Here is a 24,216-nt window from a genome sequence, read left to right on the forward strand (position 1 = left end):
TCTATTTCCCATGCTGTTTCTGAGCTAATGCTGCAGTTCAAGATATGAAACAAAAATAGATCTGCTTTAGCAATGGTGAGAACCTCTCAGCTTCTGGCTTTATTCGCAATTTGGCATCTGCACTGTAACCTGGTCACACTTGACAATATTGACCGACCTCTGCTCATCTTGAATGCTGAAGCTCCTGGTAATTAAAGGAGAAAGCCATGCAACAGGCGATAAATGACTTCCATAGTGCCTCTCCCGTGGTGTTTATTATGTCCTATAGGAACTGCTGGATCTTTCTCTTCCCCTTTCTGATCCAGCCCTCCCTTGGTACCATCACTCCCCAGGCTGCCTTGATTAGCTGAGGAAAAGAGACGCCTGCCCTTGTGTTCAAGAGCTGTGCAACAACCAGAGAGCTGCACTGGGACGTGAACAACACAAGCAGGGTGGTGGCTTTGCTATGGGCAGATTTTTCTTCGCAGTTTAGTGTCATCACATTTTATATCTGTTATTGATTCTGTTATTATGCGCTGTTCCCTAATGCAATCATTACTGTGCTCCTGCATTCCTCTGGTAGGATAACGAGAAATGTGATGCTATGTGGTTTCAGTCCTTATAATGAGAACAAGGCAGCTCTCCTCACATACAGAATTTGTAATTACAAAGGACTATACTGTGTTACTGGCAACTAATTAGAACTCTCTGCTGAAATGACATTTCTTTATTACATATCATTAACAGAAAATGTCAAAATTAGCATGATAGATGTATTTATATGAAAACTAGGCCCACTTTTGTAAGTGAAATCAACAAAATTACAGCACTTTGTAATATAACTATTTCAAATATCAGTATGAGTATTTTAAATATCAGTATTTTAAGATATGTTATCATTGTTAAAGAGATAGACACGATTTTTTGCCATACAAAAATCATAAAAAGGGAATTCTTGCTTTTAAAAAGGCCAATGATGATCAGTTTTGTCCTCTGCATTTTATGCAGATTAAATAAAATTTAAAAACGAAAACAAAACACACACAAAAAGATGAAATGCCGGGGGGGGGGGGGGGGGGGGCACTGAAATCACAATATTAGGCTCATAGCTCACTGTGTATTCCTAGAGCACAGGGCACACATTAACTAATTTACTCTCCTCCTCTGTGAAGAAGCAATATTGTTATCTATCTCACACAGTTAAATTGAGACAAAGAATTGAGAGGAATTCCTGCAGGCCAGCCAGTAAGGAAGATGCCGGCGCTGGGATGAGGAGGCAAGGCTGGGAACTTCCCAGCAGGCTGACTGGCAAGATACCACATACGCTTCTCACTCGTGGATTTAACTGAGGACGAGTACAGTGAAGTACCCACTGCTACTGCCAAAATGTTTTGCGATGGCAGGTACACACACAAAAAGCAAACTGATGTTCAGAGGTGTAGCTAAAAGTTTCTTACTGTCTGTAACAGGTTTAGGACTGAAATAAGTACATAATCACGTTGTTTAAGGCCATGTGATTCCTGTTTAATGGCGTAATCAAAGCAAACACTCTTGGAGTGCATTTGCATGCTAGGTTTGAATGTTTGTAAACTAGATAATGAGCAGGTTTCTCGTCAGAGGCCTGTATGAGGCACTGGTGAATTCAAGCCATAGTTCCCAAGGTGCCTGTTCCTTGACAACACTAAGGTGCTGGTAAGATATGAAAGGGTTGTGTGGGTAACATTCCTCTGCCAGCATTTTAAATACGCCGCAAGACACATAACCAATGGATATAATTTGCAAATGTGTATGGAGAATCGGTCCTGACAGTTTTGTTTACAAAGGCAGGCAGCTATTTGCTGAGAACAGATATGACATGCTATTCATCTTGCTACTGCTAAGCCAAAGGGATTGCATCTATGATAACAAACTGTTAGATTTGATTGTTAGAATCCTTATGCAATGTTAGTAATAAAGGGTGTTTAAAACCATATCTCATTTGTTCTTGGGCAATCGTATGGTATTTCTTATAATAATTTTCCCGGGGCACTTAAAAGGACAAGCCTAATTAAAGAACTGATATCTGTCTGGCTCAGCTTTAATGGATCTGTGTTTCCAAAGTACGTGCATGCAGGGAAAAGGACCGGCTGTGTCTTTATTTCCCTGCTTGCATGGGCTGAGGCAATATGTTGAGTGACGTAGTCATATCCTCACACCTTTCAGTTCCTCCATTTTGGCTGGGGTTACTTCCACGCACGTCCTGATACCGGATATTAAACACAACTGTAACAGCCTTGGATGTGATGCCTAAGGTGAGAGTGGAGAAAATTAGGAACAAAACTGGATCCTAAATACAGCCACGTTCAAATTGACAGGGAGAATGCAGTGACTGAGAGAAGACAAGGGCAGGTCCTCCTGTGTAGTGCTGAGAGTTTCAGGGAGCTAAGGGCTTTCTGGCTCACTTCTCATTTGACCATGATGGCATTTGAGCACCAAAAGAATGGGTGACCGTGACTCACTCCTATCCTTTGCCATTACCCCCCATTTCAAACAATACTGAGAAAGCACTTTTCCCAGCACACCTAAATACTTACAGCATTTGTAGCCCCACTGACATGTTGTCCACGAAGTATACGCATTTTCTACTATTACTAGCTTTACTAGTAATTGGTAGTACTAGTTCAACAACTACTTCCCAATGCTCAAATACAGGACTATGGGGTCTTGCACCACCTTGTTAGCGCCAACAGCTGGATGTATTGTGGGTTAGGGATGGAGAGCTCAGTCTTTTTTCTGAAGTACCAGTCAGTGGGATTTGCTGAACGTACAGCTCAGGGATGTTCAAGCATGGGCTGGCTGATTCAGCTGCGATGGTTCAAGCTGTGATTTTCTCCAGCCGCCTCGCCCCCAGCTCTCCAGGTGTGGCTGCGGCAGATGGATGGGCTGAGCAGGCAGACCAGGACAAGGATCAGAGACCGCATACACATCTTACTCATGGATTTAACCCAGAACTAGTATGCTAACATACATGCTGTTGGTGCAGCTGTTTCACGCTGCCGCTGATTTCAGTTCACACCTCCTGGTCTGTGGACTGGTGGGACTCAGAGCCAATGCATCCTACAGGCATAGGGGGCAGAGGGGCAGGGAGGAGAGCTTTGTCAAGCAGTACTTGAGCTGCTGGGGCTAATTCAGCATGAGTGCCACAGTAATCCAGGCAGCAGTCTGCATTTTGAAATGTATTTTGATCATTATGCCTGCATTTACACAAGCAGAACAGATCCCAAACCCAAACATCCCGCAGCCAGGCCCAGAGAGCTAACAAGAGAGAACTGAGCTTCTTTATCCTCGGTTGTCCTTACACACAGCCGCAGGTGACTGCTTCCTCCCTCTGCTTGCTGCTTTGTGAACGGCACATACAATGCCAAAATACAGCTGAAATTCCCTTTGAACACAAGCAGGCCTCAGGTTCAGAAGCAGCAGTGACACGCAGACTTGCTGCTGATGGTGGGTTCAGGGAGCGTGAACAAAAGCAACACATTGTTTACGGTGGACAGAGCTCGTCTGCACTGGTGAGCTGTGCTGCACTACAGCACGACCTTGAGAACCTGTGTTAATTAACACAAGTTTATTTTAAGCAGTGTCAGCTGTTTCTGAGTAAACCTACTGATCAGAGTGACAAATTCTTTATTCTTGGTCTTGTAAAAGAGTATGGGTTTAGGAAGGCAGTTATGATCAGTAGCTGGATTTTTAAAATTCTGTATCTGAAAACCTTTTGAAGATTGTGAAGTATTTTAATGGACTGACAAGATTAATTCATTTTATAATTATCTGTTCAGAGGTAAGTGTAAAGAAGAAATAAGACTGGAACCAGGTAGTTTTATGCTCATCTCCAAAGGTTCCCAGCTTAGTTCCACAAAACAATTTTTCTTATGCACATGCTTTATTTTTCTCCTTTTAAGCAGTCCTACTAAATCAGATGAGCTTAATCAGGTACGTGCATGTTCATAGAATTAGTTTCTTGCCTCAGACACTATGTGTAAATCAGGGGCTACAGCACCTCAAAACGCAAAGCTCAGAGTGTAAGGATAATCATTTAAAGTGCCCTCAAACATCATCCTGGAGCCAGAGTGCTGGTTTCATTAAAAGGGTTTGCAACACGGTGAAGTCCATGGGTGTTCATGTCTATGGCTCAGGTCTATGGCTTGCCTTGCAGCTGGGGGATCTCCAGGCACTGACTGCTTTAGTGGGTTAGTCATCTGTCTACAGGGACGGAGGCTCGGCTGTCACCGATCTTGATGGTGAGAATGAATATTTTAATAGCTTTATTAAAATTAAAGGGTGAGACATTAATTGTATTATTCCATACTTCTTCCCAGAGGCAGCAGCTGCACAGTGTGGCATAATTTAATAAAGCTATCCATCATGTGATGCATGGGTGTGAAAAAGTTACCGCTCGGTAGTGTAAGAAACAACGCCAACTTCTTTTGTTCCATCAGGAAGGGCGCACACAACAGAAGTGCTCTTTAACAAATGTTTGTGTATTGGCCTGTGTACGTATTGTGGTAGGCCTCTGTTTTGACCAAGAATCTTCTGACCAGAACAGGTCACCTCATTTTTCACACAGAACGAGGTGAGCTGCATTCACCTATTCCTCCGCCAGTGCAGCCGCCCAGTCTGAAGAGTGAAGGACGAGATGCACCCCCTGTGAAGGTTGCTCACACGAGGAGGGGTGCCTGCGTGCTGAGCATGTGACAGATGCGTGTCCCGTTGCATGGCAGGGACTCCCTTCAGCACAGCCTGCGGGGCCGGTGGCTGGCTTCCATCCCCAGCGAGTAACGCAGCAAGCAGGTCTTGGCAGCATCAGGGATATATGATGTAGCTTATGCCTCTAGCACATTGGCTTTGTTTAAGGCTGCCTGATTGCTTGGGCAGGCTTTTCCACGTTTATTACATTGTTTTGTATTTTCAGGCTTTTTCTTTTTTTTCCCCCTCACTGTTCAGGAGGATATCAGTCCTGCTTCTATATATATATATGTATGTATATATATATATTTGAAATAGAAATGAAGGTTTATCCCACCCACAAGTTGGTTCAAGTCACATACTTTTATTTCCCATTCTCTAACGCAGCAGTGCTAATACGTGCAGGAAGCAGAAGGTCCTTGTCAGTTACGGAAAGTATCCCAAGTGCTTCACGTTCCCTTCCTTCCCCGCACACCTATGCCTTGCAACAGACACCTCACAGGTAATTTTGGGGCAAGAGCTATATGCGCTGATCATAGCCTGTTGTCTGAAGAGTCCGTGGAGCGTCCAAGTGACTTCAGTTGGTGCTGAACAATGTGAACTGGCTTGGCACCAAAAGCCTTGTGCTATCCTGACCCTTGCACCACAGGCAGCCAAGGCCACTGCACCCCGGGCAAGCACTGGGGACTCCCGGGTGCCATCTTGTGCTGCTGGGGCTCAACAGGGCTCCTAATGAGCATCAGGGGAAAGGGCTTTTAAGGAAGGCTGCCAAGCAGCCTCGAGGTCTTAAAAACCTGGGATAGTCTAGTTTTATTTTGTCACCAGTTTCTTAAAAGTTCACTTTGTAGGTGGTCCTGTAGGTTGAACCGCTTCTGTCCAGATGATGGAAGCCTCTAAGTGCCCTTTGGAGAAGGCCTCACGCAAGAGGTTTAAGTTTCTTTTAAGTGGGAAGTGACGAAGGGAAAGTCCTCCCCTTTCTACCACTTTAACTGCTGTGAAGGGACAGGGTGTGTTGACTGGAGTACCCGAACTGAAGAGCTGAAATCAGGGGGAAAAAGCTTGGGGCTAAGGAATGCCTGATGGAGCATGGTGAAGAGATGTATTTTCACAAGGTACCTCAATGCTCAGCAGGCAACTGGATCGTACATAAGCAAATGAGTGGCAGTGTTCGAAAGAAAACCCGTGCACCCAGACAATGGGACAAAGGTGCCATCTGAAATCATCTTACAGTTGTTGGTGGCTGCCAAGCGCACAATACTAAGAATGTTGCCTTCACAAAAGGAGGGCGGGAGCCACAGTTCAGGAGGGGAGCCTCCAGCCAGCTGCTGAGGCACAACCGGGCTGCGTGCCGGCTGCCTTCGGGGCCGGCAGGGTGCCGAGCACCCCTCGGCCCAGGTGAGCGGGGGCTGTCAGGGCAGCCCCCAGGTCGCTCGGGCGGCGTTACGCCCGGCATGCCGCCCTCCCTCCCTGCCTCCCTGCCTCCCTCGGCCGAACAAAGGCGGCGGCGGGGCCGCTCGGTGCCGGGAGGGCCCGGCGGCGCTGGGCGGGCCCCGGCCCCCACAGGCGGCCCGGCACAGCCCGGCCCGGCCCCGCGTCGGGAGGAAGCGGCGGGCGGGCGGGTGCCAGCCGCCCGGCTCCCCCGCCCCCCGTCTCCTCCCCTCCGCGGCCGATCCTCCCCCTCCTCCCCCCCTCCTCCTCCTCCTCCTCCTCCTCCTCCTCCTCCTCCTCCTCCTCCTCCTCCTCCTCCTCCTCCTCCTCCTCCTCCTCCTCCTGCTCCTGCTCCTGCTGGCGGCGGCGGCGGCTTCCTCGGCCCCGGCTCCCCGCTCTTCCCCGCGGCTTCGCCTCGCTCCTCGCCGGGAGGCTCCGCGAGGACGGTAAGGGCTGTGCCGTGCCGTGCCGTGCTGTGCCGCTGCCCCGGGATCGGCGGCGCCCGGGGTTGAACCAGGCGCCTCCCCCCCCCGGCTCTTTCTTCCCCGCTGCGGACCCCCCGCGGGCGGGGAGCTCGCCATGCCCGGCCCGACCCGGTGCGGTCCGGTCCGGGGGGGGGCGGCGGGGAAGCGGAGCCGGCTCCGTGCCCGCACCCCCGGGGCGCTGGGTCCGGCCCCCGGCGGGCCGGGCTCAGCCGAAATCCCTCGCTCGTGGCACGGCCCGGGAGGAACGGGCTGGGGGAGCCGCGGGCTGGACCCCTCCGAGGTGGTACCCCGAGGTGCCTGGAAGGGGGTGCTTGTGCCCCATCGAGGGGCCGAGCACATGGCATCGCCCCCGGGCTGCTGCTGCCGTGCCACCGCGCCGCCCCGCACCGCCCGCGGGCTGCCCTGACCCCACGGAGGCTTCGGAGGGGAGAGAGGAGGCTGCTCGGAAAGGTAACCGGTGTAATGGCCATTCCTCCTCCCCCCCGGACCCAGGCAGGGCAGTGCTGCGCCTCTCAAAGCGAGGGAATGGCACCGGAGCTATTTGTGTCCCGGGGTCCTGTGTGTATGGCACCTTTAGGGCAGGGAAAGTTAAAACTCCCAAAAACCTGGCGTTGGCAAGTCAACACCTCCCATGCAATATTATCGTTAACTTACTGAAACCCGAGTTACTGTAGTTTGCATGCTGATCCTTGCTTGTATGTAAAATCTGCAGCTACAGCGTTCAGATGTTTGAGGATGAAGCGTATCCTTTGTGCTTGAAGTGACATGGCTATTGTGCTTTTAAGCAGGAAGACGACTTTTATCTTTACCACGGGGCTTTTATCACTCGGCTGTAAATGCTAGTTCTGTTTTTTAAATCTGCCGCTGATTTGTTGGGTGGCTTTGCGGGGGTCACTTCAGTTCAACCTCGCTCTTCTCCAAAATGCCCGTATTGATTTAATGTGGTACTGGGTCAGAATTGGCGCTTACAGCTCATTTTGCATCCATGTTTATGTGCCATAAGGACCGTGCTTTATAGAGCAGCTTGTTCTTGGTCCTGCCGATAAAGCCTGCTGGTTGTTCTTGGTGTGTGGGGTGCAGTGGGTGTACGGCGTGCCTTGTGTCTAGTGTGAAGTGTCCTACTTACTTAAAAATGTTTAGAGCTCTAAAAGGGTCAGTGTAATCCATGCCACCCATGCACGCAACTGACCTAGAATTAACAAAATAAAACACTTCTAAGCACTTCTGGAGTAGAAAGCGTTGCATTATTTGCTGGTGGGGGACTAACACAGAGAGTTGCTTTTCTGAAGCTGTGCTCCTCTGTCCCAAGGGTGGGCAAGTACATCCCTTCTGCAAAGCCTTGTCTTGAGCTGGCGGGATGGCGGTAATCAGTCTTGATGGTTGATGTTTCAAGCTATGATATTGAGTTTCCCATCTGTACCAGGCATACCAGGAATGTGCTTTTTAGCATGATTTACTGCCTTGATAGAACTGATGGTCCAAGCTTGATACATTACAGGGAAGGTCTGAGCTGCCCTCGTGCCAGGGCATCCCTGTTGATTTTGAGAAAATTGTATCACAAGTTAAAGCCAAGAGGGAAGTGGTGCTTTTCCACCAGAGACCATTCACTGTCACTTTACTGGAGCACTTCTTTCCATGTCCTGCTGTCGCACGTGGCCATCAGCGCCCTCCTTCCCAGCTCCTGGTGGGCTGGTGGTGCATCTGAGCTGAGTGACCGCAGGTTGTTGCTGGAAGTGCTCAGTACAGGTGTGGTCTTGTATGAGGTTTTCTACTAAAAGTTCATGTTATGCTCCAAAATCTGAAGGGGTGACGTTCGTTTAATGAGTCAAATTATAAAACGTGGCCTTGCAGGTGTGTTTTGGTTGCTCAGAGCTACAGGACCTATTTGAGATCTGGTGGCAGCATACAAAAGGAAGATTTCCGCACGGTGTGATTTTGCAAGTAGGTTTCCAGGTGGTGACATGCAGTGGATATTGGTAGATTAAAGTATAGTCAGGTGGATTTTGACCATTAATTGTAGTGGAATGCACCATAAACTAAGGCTCATATTTGCAGCCTGCCCAGAGCTGGATGCTGTGGTTCTGGAATGTCTCCGTGGCTGACACTGGATCTTGCTTCCCATTGCTAGATTACGGCTCTGTACTGCAAGACCTAAGGCATACGTGTTGACTAGCCACAAGTTAATCATTTTAAATTAAACTGAAGGATAAATATATGTCAGCTACAAACTGCTTTTATTTCAAGGAAGTTTTATTTCAGAAGGGCAAGTTTGGAGAAGTTAGAGGAACTGGTTTGTGAAGTCCACTGGACTGAAGGCCTACAGGAGTTTCAGGTTTCTTTTTTTATATATATATTAAAAAAAAAAAAAAGGTGCTTGGACTGTCTTAAATGAAAGGTACATCTGCTTAGGAGCTGTATTTTGAGCAGGATGAAGTTTGCCAAGAGGTGCTGCAGACCTTGCTGCAATAGTAAGTACCTTGAAAAAGATACCACAAGTTACAAGAAAGCCTGTATAAAATTAAGTGAAGGAGAGGACTGATCATCAGAGAGCAGAAACTACAGGGATAGTCTATGAATTGCCAAAAGCAAGAGCACAAAGAAATTTAAGATGAACAGGGGAGAAGAGAAAAAGAGGAGGAAACGAGAAGTTGGTTGTGATATTGTGAGGACCAGGCTGTAGTTGAAGGATACGTGGCTTGGACACCTCCAAAATTAGTTAGTTATGACCAATTTTCTATAGGGAAGAGGATTTGAAAATGGGAGGAAAAACAGAGTGACATAAAGAAGTAACAAAAATAGATTTTATACTAGCTTCTAGATTTAGTGTTGTCAATTTAAGGAAGCAAAGAGTCTCTGGTTTAGGACTCTGGCATTCTGTTCCAGCTCCTTCAGAGCCAGGTTAAAAAAAAAAAAAAGTTGTTTGTCTATCAAGTTGGGTGTAGTGGTTGTGACAGCAATATAGCAAAACAATTATACTTGTATTTGCTTTAAAAGGAGAAGAGAATGAAATCCATTCACACTCTTTGCTCTAGTCTTAATGATATTCAAGGATTTAGAACAAATTTGGAATGGAAAAAAGCAATTAAATATACAAAGATAAGTGGAAAACTGGATGAAATGCATCATGGATTTGCCACAATTAGGTCATGGAAGACTAAAGTTGTATTATTGCTGGATAAATACTGGATGTCCTAGACAAAAGGAGGAGAAGACTTCAGTTCAACATGAGCATTATGGTGCTACGCTGAAAATGACTGAATTGGAAACGTGGGGTTGGCTGAAGAATGGTAAGCAGCCCAAAGGAGAAAAATTGTGACTCTGGCTGCATGGATAGAGGAGTTACTGCTCTGGGTAGGTATTGCTGGAGGGCTGCTCCTTTTCCTTCATACTGGGTAAGATAACTGTGCTAGGGATGATTGCTGATGAGGCAAAGTTAGGAAGCACAGTCAGCACTGAGAAGGGCTGGATTGTTGCACAGGAGGAATTGGATGTCTATGATGACTGAAGCAATATGAATGACAGGATGTTAAATAGCTCTAAAAGTCAAATTATCTGCTGAGTGATTATTAACAACGTATCTGCTGTTGGTTGGCAGTCATCCCTTAAAACAGGCCTGGAGGAAAAGGCCCAAATGCTGTAGTCAAACAGGGACGGACTCTGATGCTGGACACGAAGTGAAAGAAAATGTGATCCTCACTGAGATCTCTTCAATGGAGATAGGCAAGTTGATATGCAAGGCGTTGGAGAGATTTCGTGTCAAATATTGTACACAGTTCTGGTCACTTCTGTACAGAAAAGACAAAATCTTGGTGGAACGTGTACAGGAGCGTCCAGGCTAAAAGGATGATGTGGCATGAATACTCTGGAGCTAGACAGGAGGCTAGAACTTAAGTTGTGCAGGCTTTTGTAGCTTAGTAAGGGCAGAGAAGGAAGATAGCATCTGCTTATAAATTCCCTGGGGCAAATTCTTAGAGAACTGGAAAGGTCATAAACTGAAGTTCATCTGTAGTTTTGGATTAAAAGCTTGTCGTACAGGAGGATGACTGGATGACTTGCTGAATGAATGTTGGAGTACACGTTCACTGAAAACCAAAATGAGTTTCCCAGCTGTTGAATTTGGGATGCCCGCCCAGCTGTCCTTGTGTTAAGTCCTAGTTTGTGTTCAAGTTTGCATGCGGCTGCTGAAGAACCATGCAGCTCAGGTAACTCAAGCTGCCATAACTTTGGTGCTTCAATCCTCACCGGTAATCAACAGAAACAGAAGACACTTCCATGACGGAGGCGAGGTGAGCAGAAATGCTTATTTTTGGGGAGTAGCTATAGTCCATTCACTTGACGGTGAATGGAATTGCTGCCAAGTAAAACTCCTGGTTTAGCAGAAGGTGTCCCTGCAACCCGTCTAGTGGAAGGGATTGGAACTAGATGGTCTTTAAGGTCCTTTCCAACCCAAGCCATTCTGTGCTGCTGTGAGCACCGGGAGGGAGACATTGCCTGGGAGGGGGCTCGGGCAGAGCCTGGTGCATGGGTGATGTGGCTCCCAGCCAGGAGGACGTGTGCTCATCTACGGCTTCACTTCACCGGGTACTACCTGACCCAGGCCTGGTGCTGAGAAAAGACCAGCGTGACCTAACCACCGGGAACACATTGAGGTATGAGACATGCCAGCTCAGACACCTCGTGCATGCTTTCTGTAGTCTGAACTCAGCTGAGGGCTTGTCTGGTACAAACTGAAAAGCTCTGTACCTCATAGAAAGCTTAATGAGCTTAATGAGTGTGTGATTTGAAGGCCCCACCGTGTTGGCTTTGATCTCTACCTGAGCATTAGGGTCTGCCCGTTTATAAGCTCTCCCGTGGCTGGGCTTTGTATGCACAGTCAAACTTCTGGAAGCTTCAAGAGGACTCTTCAAAAAGGAAGACGAATGTCATTTGTGTGGATGTGCCTTTAGAAGAATCATTTAAAAAAAAGTAAGATGCTTTGAGAATGTTTGTACATCAAAGCAAGATCAGTGTCTTGATACTGCTTTATGTCTGTTTTGAATTTATAAGGCAGGTGTCTAACTTCCTTTAGAAATATCCAGCTGCAAGCTCCTTCCGAGCCTAGTCTACCTAAAATTTCATAGTTCACGTTTTTAATGTTTGCTTTAAATGCACGTGTTTTTCCTTTTTTTTTTTCCTTTCCTCAAGAGGAGTTGTGTAATGAGTTCAATGTGTTGGCATCTCCCATAGGAAATAAACGTGAAAAGATTGTGTTGAGCCATCAAAAGAATAATTTAACAATCCCAGGGAAAATTGAATTTATTGTCTCAGTAGCTCTTAGCATGTATTATTAGGCTATTCGTTTATTGTGATTTTTTTTTCATCTGCTCTTGTTGCTCTTTTATACGAGTGTTGGGTGTATCATTAAAAAAGATGAGACTAGGGTTACGCTTTGCATTTGTGTAGTGTCTTTCATCGACAGTCTTTGTGTTCCAGATGCTAATGGATGAGGTGGATAAGTTATTATTTCAGATTCATAAAGTCAACCTAAATTTGAACAGTCTCTAGCAGTTCAGAGAGCAGAGCACGCATCTCCTGATGCTTTGTTGGGCTCCTGAAAAAACAAAATCACTCCAATAACTTCCTGTAACAATTTGAGGTCTTGGAAAAGTCTGCATTAAGAAACGGGAGGAAATGTTTGATGACTTTATTGGACAGGGAAGATAATGGCCGCATCCAATATTGTCTGCAACTCAAGCAAGTGGAAAGAAATATCCTTATTGATGTTGTTAATAGATGAAGGAACTGAGAGTGGTCAGGGCAAGCGTGGTCAGACTGGGAAACAGCGAAATGGACTGGAGCAAGGAGGAAGTGGCTTAAAGAGATGGAGGTAAATTAATCTGGAACGTGCATGAGTAAAAAAATACGGGAGAGAATGTGATTTGACAAAATGAGAATTATGGAAAGACTGAATGAACAAACTGGGTGAATAGGGAGATGGTGGAGAAATGCTTGTCTCACACTTGAACTCAGTATGCACATTAACTCCTCTTTGAATTAAATTGGAAAGCTCATGTTTTATTCATCGCTGTGATCTAACTGGGATATCCATTAGCTGGTTGGGGTTGCACTATTCAGGAGAAGGTAGCTGAATGAAGACAGTACTGCAGGGGAAGGAACAAAGCAGAACCTTACAGCAAACTGTGAGAGATCCTTTTAGGTGTGAGCATCTGCAGATTACGTGGCACTTTGCATAGTTCAGAAACAAAGCAAAGGAAAAGAGAAGAATTGTGGGAAGAAGAAAGGGGAAAGAAAAGTTGTTCTGCAGCCTCCCAGTACTCACTGGCCTCGTGCTTCCCGTTTTCCACATGGTGTGTGTGTGTGTGTGTTTGTGTGTGTGTGCATGCAAACAAGAGCTGAAAGAGTGTCCTTTCCTGTTGAAAGGATGATTTGATTGGTAGCAGTGTCGTTGTCTCTGTCCAGTACCTCTACACGCCATCACTACCCAAAGAACCCAGACCTTTGGATTTGTGATGACCTTTGTATGTTGTTGTCTTTTTCTGTTTGACAACTTAATCAGGGCGCGTTACCCTTTGGGAGGTCAGTGGGCCACTAGAAATGAAACTATTTCTCATGTGTTTGTGCATGCTGGGGTGCATGTATGTATGTGCAGCTTAAACTAGGATGTGGGAAAATAATTTAGGGAATGGTTGGGAGAGCACTCTGAGATGATAACATGTATTTTAAATACGTGTGTGTATATGTATAGTAATATTTCTGTGATTTGTTTGGCAGACTGTTACTTCTCCTGTCCACCCCCAGTGTTTTTTGACCTGTTTTTCTCTTAATTAAGAACATCTTGTCACTTCCCATGCAGGCACATACTTCTAGGAGACTTTGTTTAGATAAATGAGTTGTGTATGTACGAGTTGTTAAAACGTGATAGATTTCACTTGTGTGTTGTATTTAATTGCAAGATTCTTATTATCTGAGTTGTTTTGCCTTTCTGAGCTTGCAATATTGCCGAAGTATATTGCTGTTGAGTTTTCCCAGTGAGTTACTTCTAGATGCCGAATGATAATTGCAGTGAGTGACAATCCTGAGTGAATTGAAATGGTAGGCAGAGTGAATGGGAATTTATGGCTTGCTTTCGCTCCATTTATATGGATGTCATTTTCGCACTGAAGATCCTCTATGGCTGTGGGAGTTTTCTATGTAATAGAACTTTATACAATGTTTAGGGACTTAATGATAAATATAATTAATTCCATTAACTAATGTCTATTAGTGAGAAACTAGAGTCCCAGTTCTGTAACACCAGACATTTCTGCAGTGTGTTTGTGTAGATGCTTGGGGAGCATTTGCAGATATGAAGGTTTCTTGCAAGAATACAACACAAGCTTTGGTGAAGGCTTTCTGATGCTTTCATTAGTATTTTTTTTTTCATTCTTACTGTTGTCCCCTTCTTGCAATGTTTGCTGGGCAAGTACAGGGGATTACTCCCATTATAGTATTCGGTCATAATTGCAAAAATGAAATTATACATACTAGGTTAAGCTTTCGAAGTTGTAGCTGAATTGAATCTCCAAAATCTTTGTGTGTTTAAAGTCACACATTTCAGCCTTTTTTTTTTTTTCTCCCTTTCTTCCTGTTTGGTAGACTGTGAGGGAAAGAAGAAACTGACTCTAATGAAGCAGAGAGTATAGGAATGCACAATGTAAGCATGCAGATTTGGCGAGAAAATGCTTTCCTCTGATCTTTGTTATAATGGTTTCAGGTATTCACTTGTGATTGTCATAAACAAAATGTGTATTTTTAGAAACAAATGTTAACTTGATTTTTTTTTTTCTGATGAACTCCTTATTATAGCAAGCTTGTGCTATCAAAAAGTTTCTATTTTAGGAATGAGATCTGGTTTTTTTCTGTTTAATTGAAAGATGATCAGTGTCACTTCTCTCTTCCTTCCCTCTCCATCCCCCTTAAAACAAAACAAAACTTGCAGTCCTTAAACAAAAGTGTCTTTGTTTTTACATTTGTTTTATGAAATCACTTAAATCCTTTGGGAAAAGCTTTCCTCTCACAGGAAGAGGGGGGGAAAAAAACCTCCTAAAGCCAAAAACAGCAAGCCTGCTACCAGACATCACAATGTTTTGCTATCTGAATAGTAGCAGATTGCATAAAATAAGTGATTTCTCATCTTAGTGAATGAAAAAGTGCAATTGCAGAAATGCACACAAATAGACATATGGATTTCACTCAGCAAGTGTAAAATTAGGAGCACTCGGGGCGAAAATTTGCTGTGTACCTTTCTTGGAGCTTCTTTGGCCCCTCACTGGTGGGGAGGGGACTTTAAAAGTGGTATTTCAAAACTCTGCAAGATGGAAAATCAAATGCTCTCTTCTGGCCTTTCTGATTTTTTTTTTTTTTGAACCCGCTTCCTCCTAAAAACCTCACGGTTCAACATCTTTGGGCCGTTCTGGTGCTGTGGCTGGGGTTGTGAAGCCATCCATCCTAATTTTCACAAAGACAGCTGTTACAGTAGCCAGATGTGCAAATTACCCTTTACTGATCTAAGAACCTGGCAACTGACAGGAACCATTAGCAGGTAAGAGAATGAACCATGGGCACCAAGAACTATAAGAAATATTGCCCTGCTAACTTGCCTGAATAGGCTTTATTCAGAACATACACTAAAGAGCAGGAATGCTCAGAAAGAACAAGATTATTGCAGTGTATTTTCCCCTAAATGTAATAAAAATGCAAAATTGCGTCAGTGGCCTACTATTCTCAATCACCTGTATTGTTATGGGGGCTGGAGAGATTGGGGATGAAGGAAAATTGTCCAAGTAGATGCTAAATGTGAACGGAAAAAATAAGGAGGTCTCACTTAAGGCCTGGAGGTAATGGCTTATGTACTGTAGAGTAGGAAGTCAGACATTGTGCTCGAACCATGGTATAGGGCTGACCTAGAGGACACCTTTTGTCGGTATTATATGGAGAACAGGGTGTACCTTACCTAGCATCTCCTCACACCTCAGGCAGTTCTTGGGCTTTGCTTGAAATTTCCTCAGTCTGCACCCTGCGATGCCTCTGTCTATGCTCCGGCCCCAAATTACGTGGATGCTTACAGCGTGCACTAGGATTAACCGTATTCGCAGACCGTGTACGCCTGTAACTTTGATACTGCACACTCCTGAAACAGCTGTGTCATTGCAATAGGCTTGTCCATAGCAGAAAGGTAGGGACACACGTTGCTTACCAGGCTTGTTTTAATGTACTGACCCCGTAGGTACACCTGCTTATCTTTCTGGTGCTCAACGGGGGAACCGTGAGGCCACAGTGCCTTCTGAAGTAGCATCCGTACTGCCTGTGGTGTTCGTGGAGGTGGCTATATGGACATTCATCTTATATTTCACTCATTTTTAAGTGCTATTCGTGAAGACTAGCCCAGAGAATTAGAGGCTTTGGGGGCATGGAAGCTGAATCAACTCGGGCTTTGCTGGCTAAGCAGCAGTAATGTTTTCATTACATGGCCCAAAATTCAAGAGGCAAAATGCACGAGGAGAGGCCCTGTCCCCCAGCGACACTGAGTTTAATAAGAGATAAAATTTCTCCCTCTAAGCTTTCATTATCTGAGAACTGCTGTGAAGGCATCAAATGATGCTGTTCAGATTGGTGGAATAGACTAATTTGTTTTCCATATTACTTCTGCATCGCTGTTAGTGAGAAGATGTTTTATAGGGCACACAGCCCCTTCTTGAAATCAGATCCTCGTGCTCCACCTCCTGCGTGCACTTCCGTGCATCGTGTGTCGTTGTGGTCCATGCTAACCAAATGCTGCTAACTGCAGTAGGCTTACTTTACAGCTGAATATCACGATAGCATTATGTGTTTTGGTCAGAGGGAATCGGTGGAGCTGATGAGTGGAAGACCTGTCCACCCCACAGATCCACACTCCCTCTCCTGGTGCCCCGTGTTTCCATTTTGTTGCGGGGCAGGAACGTTTTCCTAAACCTTTTCCTTCACGTAGGTGTTGGAGACTGAAGGGTCCAAGACTGATATCCAAAGTGCCCAGGGGCATTTGCAGCTGGTAATCCTGCAGTGGAATCGCAGCACCCATTGCTGCGGTCCGAGTGCGAAGGAGCCACCGTCCGAGTGGGACAGGAAGGCAAGGAGACGGTTTGCTTGTTGACATGAACTCTGTTTTGTATCAGTTGTCTGGTGTTTACTATTGCCCTTCACACACCTGAGGTTTATAAATACACCATTATATTAATTTCAGAGGTATTTAGCAAACGCAGTAATTGCAGAATAAGCTTGCCGTCCTTATCTGGAGGAGCGCTGGTGTTACGGCTGTTGTGATACAGACGCTGTCCAAATGCAAAGCAAGCTGCTGTGAGGTTCCCGTCTTTCTGCTACCTCTTTCCCATGCCTCAAACTTCCACTAATTTAAAGTGGAATTTCTAATGAGAAACAAAACCTGTTCCTTAATCAGTGTGACTTGCTTTCACGGAATGCTTCGTTCGGCTTGGTGAGAATTGTGAAAGCTGCCTAATATTTGAAGATAAAGCCTGCTGTTTTCAGCAATGAAACAGCCTGAACAGTGCTACCATCTCAGTGAAGCCGTCCTACATTGAAGTGTAACTTGGTACTATAATATCCTGAACTGGAAGAAGTAATAAAATAGTTCTGCCCTTTGTTGTTAATAGTCTTTTTTTTTTTTATGTGACGTTTCTGGAGTTAAAACAGTGGGTTTAGCACTGTTTGCTTAGTACCGTCTCTTGTTAGGCAATATATAGAACACTTCTAAAATCAATTTTAAGCATTATTATAATAACTGATACATTGGAGTGTAGAAAATATTCTCTTGTTCTTTGATAGAGCAGTCACATGTATGCAATGTCTTTTTGCTTTATTTGAAATTCTTTTACACAGTTGTGTTGAGTTGCTTGGTTCTTGCTAGGCTGGGATTTTTTAATAGTCCGTGTCAGAACTCAATTTTTCATACTTGCAAAGATTGTGGTCTCTGACAGTGAAATATACCTCACTTTAGCACTGCTTATCTCGTTTATCAAGTCAAACAGCTCTTACAATTACTATCCATGATCAGCTACTTTGGCATGACAATTAATAAAGTATAAACGAGAACATAGGAGACTCTATGGTCGCCACCCTACCAACTTCACTGGGACTTCCAGTGAGTGTTCTCCAGGGATGGGATGGTGAGGACACAGGGGATGGCAATTACAGTGTTGGAGAATGGCTGGGTTCATTCTGGCTGCTGGGCTTTGTATGTCTGAAGGCTCCTGAGAAAGTAGGGAGTGTGCCATTGGGTTGCTGTCCAGCGTCTGTCGTCTTTTTCTTTTCGATATTATCATGTCTTTGATCACAGCTACACAGCCTTTGGCAGCTTGAAGTGAAGGAGAACTTTTTTCCTCTGTTGAGAAATTACAGAATGTACATGTTTAATTGTTCTCAATTACATGATAATTTTTGTTTTAACCAATTCTTTTCTGACATGGGAAGAAAAAGGATGTGTTCTTCATGAAAAAGGGATGTGTTCTGTATGGAAACCCGTGTACAGCTTTTTTCAGATAATTAAAAGCATGTTGCAAAACTGATCTGAATTATCGTGAATTATGTAGTTAGTCCTCAGCCTAAATACATATGAAATGCAGAGTGATGCAAAATGGAGATGCCTGGTTTATTACTTTGTCTGCTTGTAAAATACTACTAACTAGTCACAAGGAAAAATCTTCTTGGGAGAAGATTCAAATTAAGCACTGTCTTTCTGTTTCAGTCATTACTTTTCTGTTGTCTTATTTATTTTTTTCTTCTAGCAATCTGCAGGATGAGTATTTAAACTAGTCATTAACGCTTCATTTTTGATGTCTGTAGTACTCTTACCTTTATGCTAATGTATGTAGATGTACAGGTCAGGACTTGACCTATATAGTAAAAATGTCTTAATGTACTTTGCAGGCTGCAGGTACTTAAATAAAAAGGAAAAAAGATGAGCTGTTGCCCAGTGCAGTAATTTTAGTTGGAGACTGACATTTCTGAAATGAATGCAGTTGTCAAAATATTCAGCATCTCAGGGCTGTTTTTCCGTTGCTGCTGTAAGTGCATCTTGCAGAGCACTTCCAGGTCACAGTCAAGCTCTTGCATCATAGATGAGAGAAAGTAGCAATCCCTTCACATAAAATACAGGGAGAATATCCAGAACAACATTCCCAGGAGTGTGTGTGCACATGAGGCAGGGAAAGGGAGTTGACCAGGGAGCTCTGGTTGATGACTTGCACCGCTGGCCGTGGGACCAGCGGCGTACCTCGGCATCCAAGAAACATTACGTGGATGTCTCCAGGTAGTCTTGAGTCATCGCGGAGACAGCAGGCTGAATCCTCCTCCCCATCCCTTGGTATTTTTGCCGTAGCACAATGGTGTCCACATGTGTGTACACACGCAAATAATATTCTTTGTTCAGAAGCCCTGAATGTTTCTGTGGGGACCTGATCTAATTTCTAGATGAGCTTTCCCTTTCTGCAGCTGGTTTGGGCTGAATCTGGGAAAACAGTTACAGTACGTGGTCTGCATCCAAAGGAGAAGTGTTGCTCCCCTGAGGACTGCTAGCTGAGGTAGGAATCTAGTCCTGCACGGCGGGGCTGGGCTCAAACTCATCTGCCCAGGGTATCCAGGAGGTGGCACGTGAGCCCTCTGCTATGGCATTGCTCCCCTGATGGCTTCAGATGGCATTGAGCAGCGCGTGGTGGGCGTCTAGTGAGATGAATTCCACAGCCCCCCCCCCCAGGTGTCTTCTAAAACACCTCAAATGCTTTCAGCTTTCACTTAATGTCTGTGCTCAGAGTTGCTTTGTCTGGAAGTAGTTACATCCTCTAGAAACTCTCACTGGTGGTGTAAGATAACTTGGCAGCATCTATGAGAAAACAATTACATAGGGAAGAGGTTATTTTGAGATTTTTTTTTTGTCGTATCTGGAGAATTACCAAAAGCGGGGAAGTGCAAAATAGTGTGGTCCCCCCCCCCCCAAAAAAAAAATTTCACACCGTTTTTTCAAAATAAATGCTTCAGCCTTTAAGTGGGTGAGTCCTTGCTCAAAAGCAGTAACTCCCAAAAGTTCGTATTTGAGCCAGGAATAAAATCTTTTTTTATGCAATCAGTTCATAGCTTGCTTTTGAGAAAGAAAGAATTTAGTCTTCCTTTAGAGACTTTGTTCTCTTTACAGAACATAATGAGTTTGCTTGCTTTTCAAAGGAAAAACTGAGAGCTGCATTGAAGATGCTCTGCTGCGTTTTTGGCTTGATTTTTACACAGGATAAAAGTGTTTAGCATTTAATACAGTAAACTATTTACAAAGGATAAGTTATGTAATTATGAACTTTCAAGTAAGCGTTAGTATTAATACCTGATTGTTGGCAACAACACAGTATAATATTGAAGAATTAGCAGGTACAAATATCTCTCTGAGCCTTTCTTCCTACCGAGCTGAAAATCAAGGGTGTGGCTTTGTAAGTAGAAAAATGGTTGCAGATGTAGGCTGGACCTGCACTGTTAAGGACTCTTAGATATTCCTTAAAGAGGTTTTGTTTTTCTTTTTCCTCTTATTTGCATGCCTTAATTATGTAAAAATATCTTAATTATGTAAAAGTCTCTAGTTTGGAAGCTGAAGTGCTATTTTATTTCTCCGAGTATCTTTCAGCATCCATGTGGTGATTGCCAGTTTTAGGGGCTTGTTAATTTGCCTGTGACCATTCGTTCATTGCTCAAATCTGTCAGATGGTATCTGACTGCTTTAAAATAATAACAAACACTGTCAAATTCTTTATATGCATAGTAACCTGAAGGCAGTTTACAGATCCTGATGTAGCTGTGTAACAAACGTGCATATGGTGTACAGGGACAGATCAGAAAGTACTCCCTCGCTCTGTGGTACCTGCTGGTGAACTGCAGCTGACTCTTCAGGCAAGAAACACACGTACTGGTAAAACATGCAGTGGTATTAAAATAGTCCCAGTGGCAATCAGCTTGTGATGTGCATTTGAGGGAGAAGGGTGAGAAAACAGCTGGCAGATTTTTTTACTTCCAGGTGCTAACCTGTGGTTTTATTGTCAGTGTTGGCTGCGGATGGACGAGGAGTTGAACCCAGTTTATGGAGTAGTCTTGCAAAGTGAAGTCCTGTTCCACACTAACAGAAGCAACACCAAAAGTAAGCAGGAGACCTCTTGCTGTTTTGTTATTTAAACTTTCATGACAAGATGGCATAGGGTTGAGAGCAGTAGTTTGTCTCAGTAGAAAATGGAGGCTTCTCAAAGCTGCTGTGCTGGAAAGTGTAGTGTTCTCTTTGGCTCTCTTCTTTTTTATTCTATTCTGTATTAAAGCTATAATCACAGGATTTAGATCCCCCCTCCCCATGTACTTTTTAAGTGACCCCGTATTTCCATGAAACAAGTGATCCATGGACCAGTACCTATCAGCTGAACAGCTGATGTTCATTCCACTTTCCAGGTGCGACAGAAGAGCCCCCATTCGGGGACATCAGTAATTCCTGATGTCCTAAGCCTGGCTGGGTGTTTCCTGCTGTAGCACCTTCACATCATAGTGTAAAAGTATCAGAAAAGGTTGTATGAGGCAAAAGGAGATGGTATTTAAACATACACCCCCTCCCCCCTTTCTAGGCATCTTGCAATGTCATATAAATGCTACTGTATTTTATCATAAATTTATTATTATGGGAATTCCATTGTTTTGAAAGGATCTCTCCTGCCTGGTTTGTGGAGGCTTTTACCAAGTGCTTAGACTTCAATTACCTTAGGACTTTGCAGAAAAGTTAATGATGGAGTGACATGATCAACTTGAGTTGTTTAGCAGGAGCACAACAACAGTTTTTCTGTTCTCTTGCACCTTTCTCTCACCATCAAGCCTGTTCCCAGGAGTGATGTGTTCAGCATATGTGCAGGTATCTTGGCAAAATCACTGACGAGCTGCAGCATGTGGTTACTGTTTATTTTTGAGGAAGGCAGATACTCCACTTCCTAAGCCAAAAGGAAACTTTTGTCAGACAAAGCTTGATCTTTCTGTAAGCATTTTCAATCCTGCCTGTGTATTGCAGGTGCAGAGCCCGGACGGCGTGCTGGCTGCTGATCACTCCCTCTGTGGACAGAAGGATTAGAGTAGAGTTTCAGCCCTAATCCCGGGCTTCCTGTGCAGATTCGGTTCAGAGTCTTATTCCTGTTCAGTTGCTTGTGTGTTAAAGAACATGGTTTTATTTGTGCCATCCTCTCTAAATTAAAAACAAACAAACAAAAAAAACTATTACATTTTGAATGGAATTGTGTTAATTTTTAAATGGTGTTTTGATATTTATTGTATTGATAAACTATATTAAGATCTGTGCCTTCCCTCCCACTCTTCACTGAGTAATTGTTAGGCATGTGCTATGCAAATTCATGCAGTAGAAAGAAGTGGTTATCTGTTAATTAAAACTAAATGATAGCAATTTCAGATCGAGGTTATTCCTAACTAAATTTTTTAGGATGTGAAATCTCTTAATTTTTTTTAATGAATGCTTTTATTAGTCTACTTTCTGTTATTTTTTAATTGTCCAGTAAATATGGTTCCTTTATGAACAATATGATACCTATAATATATATACACGGTATGAGCACTAGAAATATAAATTCGTTGTAGCTCATACATAAAAACATAAGGAGTTGAACATACTTAAATGGAAAAATTGGAAAATTTCAGATCTTGCAAATTTCATTGGTGCGCTTCTGCAGAGGGATGGCCCACGTTTCCTCATTCTCACTATTTAAAGAGATGCTTGAGTGAAAATTAAGGTTGTTTGGAAGTAGTGCTAATTAGCTCTGTGTCCCACATTGAGGGAGCTGTGAGATGCCCCTTGCTTGGGGGAGGGAAGGGATATCTTCCATCTCTGATCCATCTATGTGTAATCTCCTACTGTTGCTATTCAAAGGCCTAAAAATATACTGGATTCTGCTTCAAAAAGAAGATTGAATATATGTTATTGAAGGAACAGTGTTTGAGGTAGTTTATGCAAGAAAATAGCTGCTGTATAAAAATACCTATGGAAATGGAGATGCCTTGGCATGCCTTTGAGACAAATTAATTTGTTTTCTACACAAGTGAATACCGTTTTTCTTCAATTCTCATAGAAGCTCAGCAATAAGCCTTGAGCACAGAATACGTTCTTTATCCTGTGTGATTGGTGTGTATTTGTCTTTTAAATCTGTTTAACAAAGTAGTGCAACAAATTTGGGATTAGCGACATGCTAGTTAGCTTTGCAGGAGGAGGCTGGGTCAGAGAAATGGGGAAATTCACGTTTTTTGCATTAGGTATGATTAGCTGGCACAAAGATTAGCTGTATCGTGTATTTCTTTTCAAACGGTTCCTGACCTCACGGGTACAAGGAAGTTGTGATCCAGCTGTAGCAGTATAAATTTGGCAAAGAAAAATAAGCATGGGTTTTGTGCAGATTTGTATATTGGCAGTAAAATATTCTCAGCTCATGGGCTTTCCTTTTACCTCGTTCTCAAATTTAAAAATAATGTTGATTTAGTGCCAAGTGTCTGTTGTTGTACCTGCGTGTTTGTATTTTAGTGCTCTTTATTGCTTTTAGTGTTTGTTTTTTTCTTCCTATGGATCCAGTCTGACACTTATGTTATTGAGGGCTGTTAATACCTGCTTAAATCAGGTATGGCTCACAAAAGTTTCTGATACACTATTAAATGAGTTTTAAATTTTGGTAATATAAAGTCTGGACTGTAAAATCTTACTTTTAATCTAGGCTTATTTGGTTAGGCTATGCTAAATCCGTTATTAAAAGTACTGGAGCTTTTTTTTTTATTATTATTTTCATTTCGGATCAAATCTCTTTGAACCATGGAGACACGCACCTGTGCTCATTTTAATCCCTGTGTAGTTTTCATCAATTATCACAGCAGGAAAGAAGAAAATCAAATTGTAAAATGCTTTTGAAAAGTAAATACATTCAACCTGGGGTTCAAGTTTCTATTTTAATCGAATATCTTCTGTATTCATGCTTCTACGCAAAGCTGGGTAAGGGAGGGGTGAGAAAAGCCTTTTATGTTTTCATTGTGAAGTATCTGTTTTGAAGTGCTTTTGGTATAATATGGGTATAATGTTAGTGTTTGTAGAGGAGGACAGTTGTGTGTTTGTGTATACAGACTTTTTTTTAAGCTAGTAGAAAATCTAGGTCAAGAGATTTCATTCTTATTAATAAGTCAAGGCTTTATTCAACAAAAATCTTCCTCCATGGCTAGGAAGCTTCCCGATTCGAGAAGCAGTGGTGGGGGAGGAAGTGCTGCCCCAAAACATCAATGGGAGCTTTTCATTTCCATCAGTTTTAAAACATTCATCTTCCTTTCATACATTTTCTGATAAGCAACCCTGAAAGCTCACGGGGGCATGTTTTTCCCTTCTGCTCTAGAGCTGACGTTGGGCTGAGAAACGCAGGAAAGCCTTCCATTTTGGTGTGCAACAGGGAGCTGGGGACCCTTGGCGTTTCCCCACCACCACCACGTGAGGAACCATCCTCTGCTCCTGTAGGCCCTGCCCCGTGGCCAC

At 43.8% G+C, this 24,216-nt stretch overlaps 1 protein-coding gene across 1 annotated transcript in view; it reads left to right on the top strand.

Moving 5' to 3' along the window:
- Positions 1–6,421: 6,421 nt before the first annotated feature.
- FAM110B (family with sequence similarity 110 member B) overlaps positions 6,422–24,216 on the top strand; it is a 108,472-nt gene continuing 90,677 nt past the window's right edge. The window contains exon 1 of the transcript XR_010829690.1: positions 6,422–6,575. The gene's annotated coding sequence lies outside the window, so the exon portion shown is untranslated. The remainder of the gene's footprint in view (positions 6,576–24,216) is intronic.

This window comes from Anser cygnoides, chromosome 2 (assembly GCF_040182565.1).
Source record: "Anser cygnoides isolate HZ-2024a breed goose chromosome 2, Taihu_goose_T2T_genome, whole genome shotgun sequence".
Taxonomy (NCBI): domain Eukaryota; kingdom Metazoa; phylum Chordata; class Aves; order Anseriformes; family Anatidae; genus Anser; species Anser cygnoides.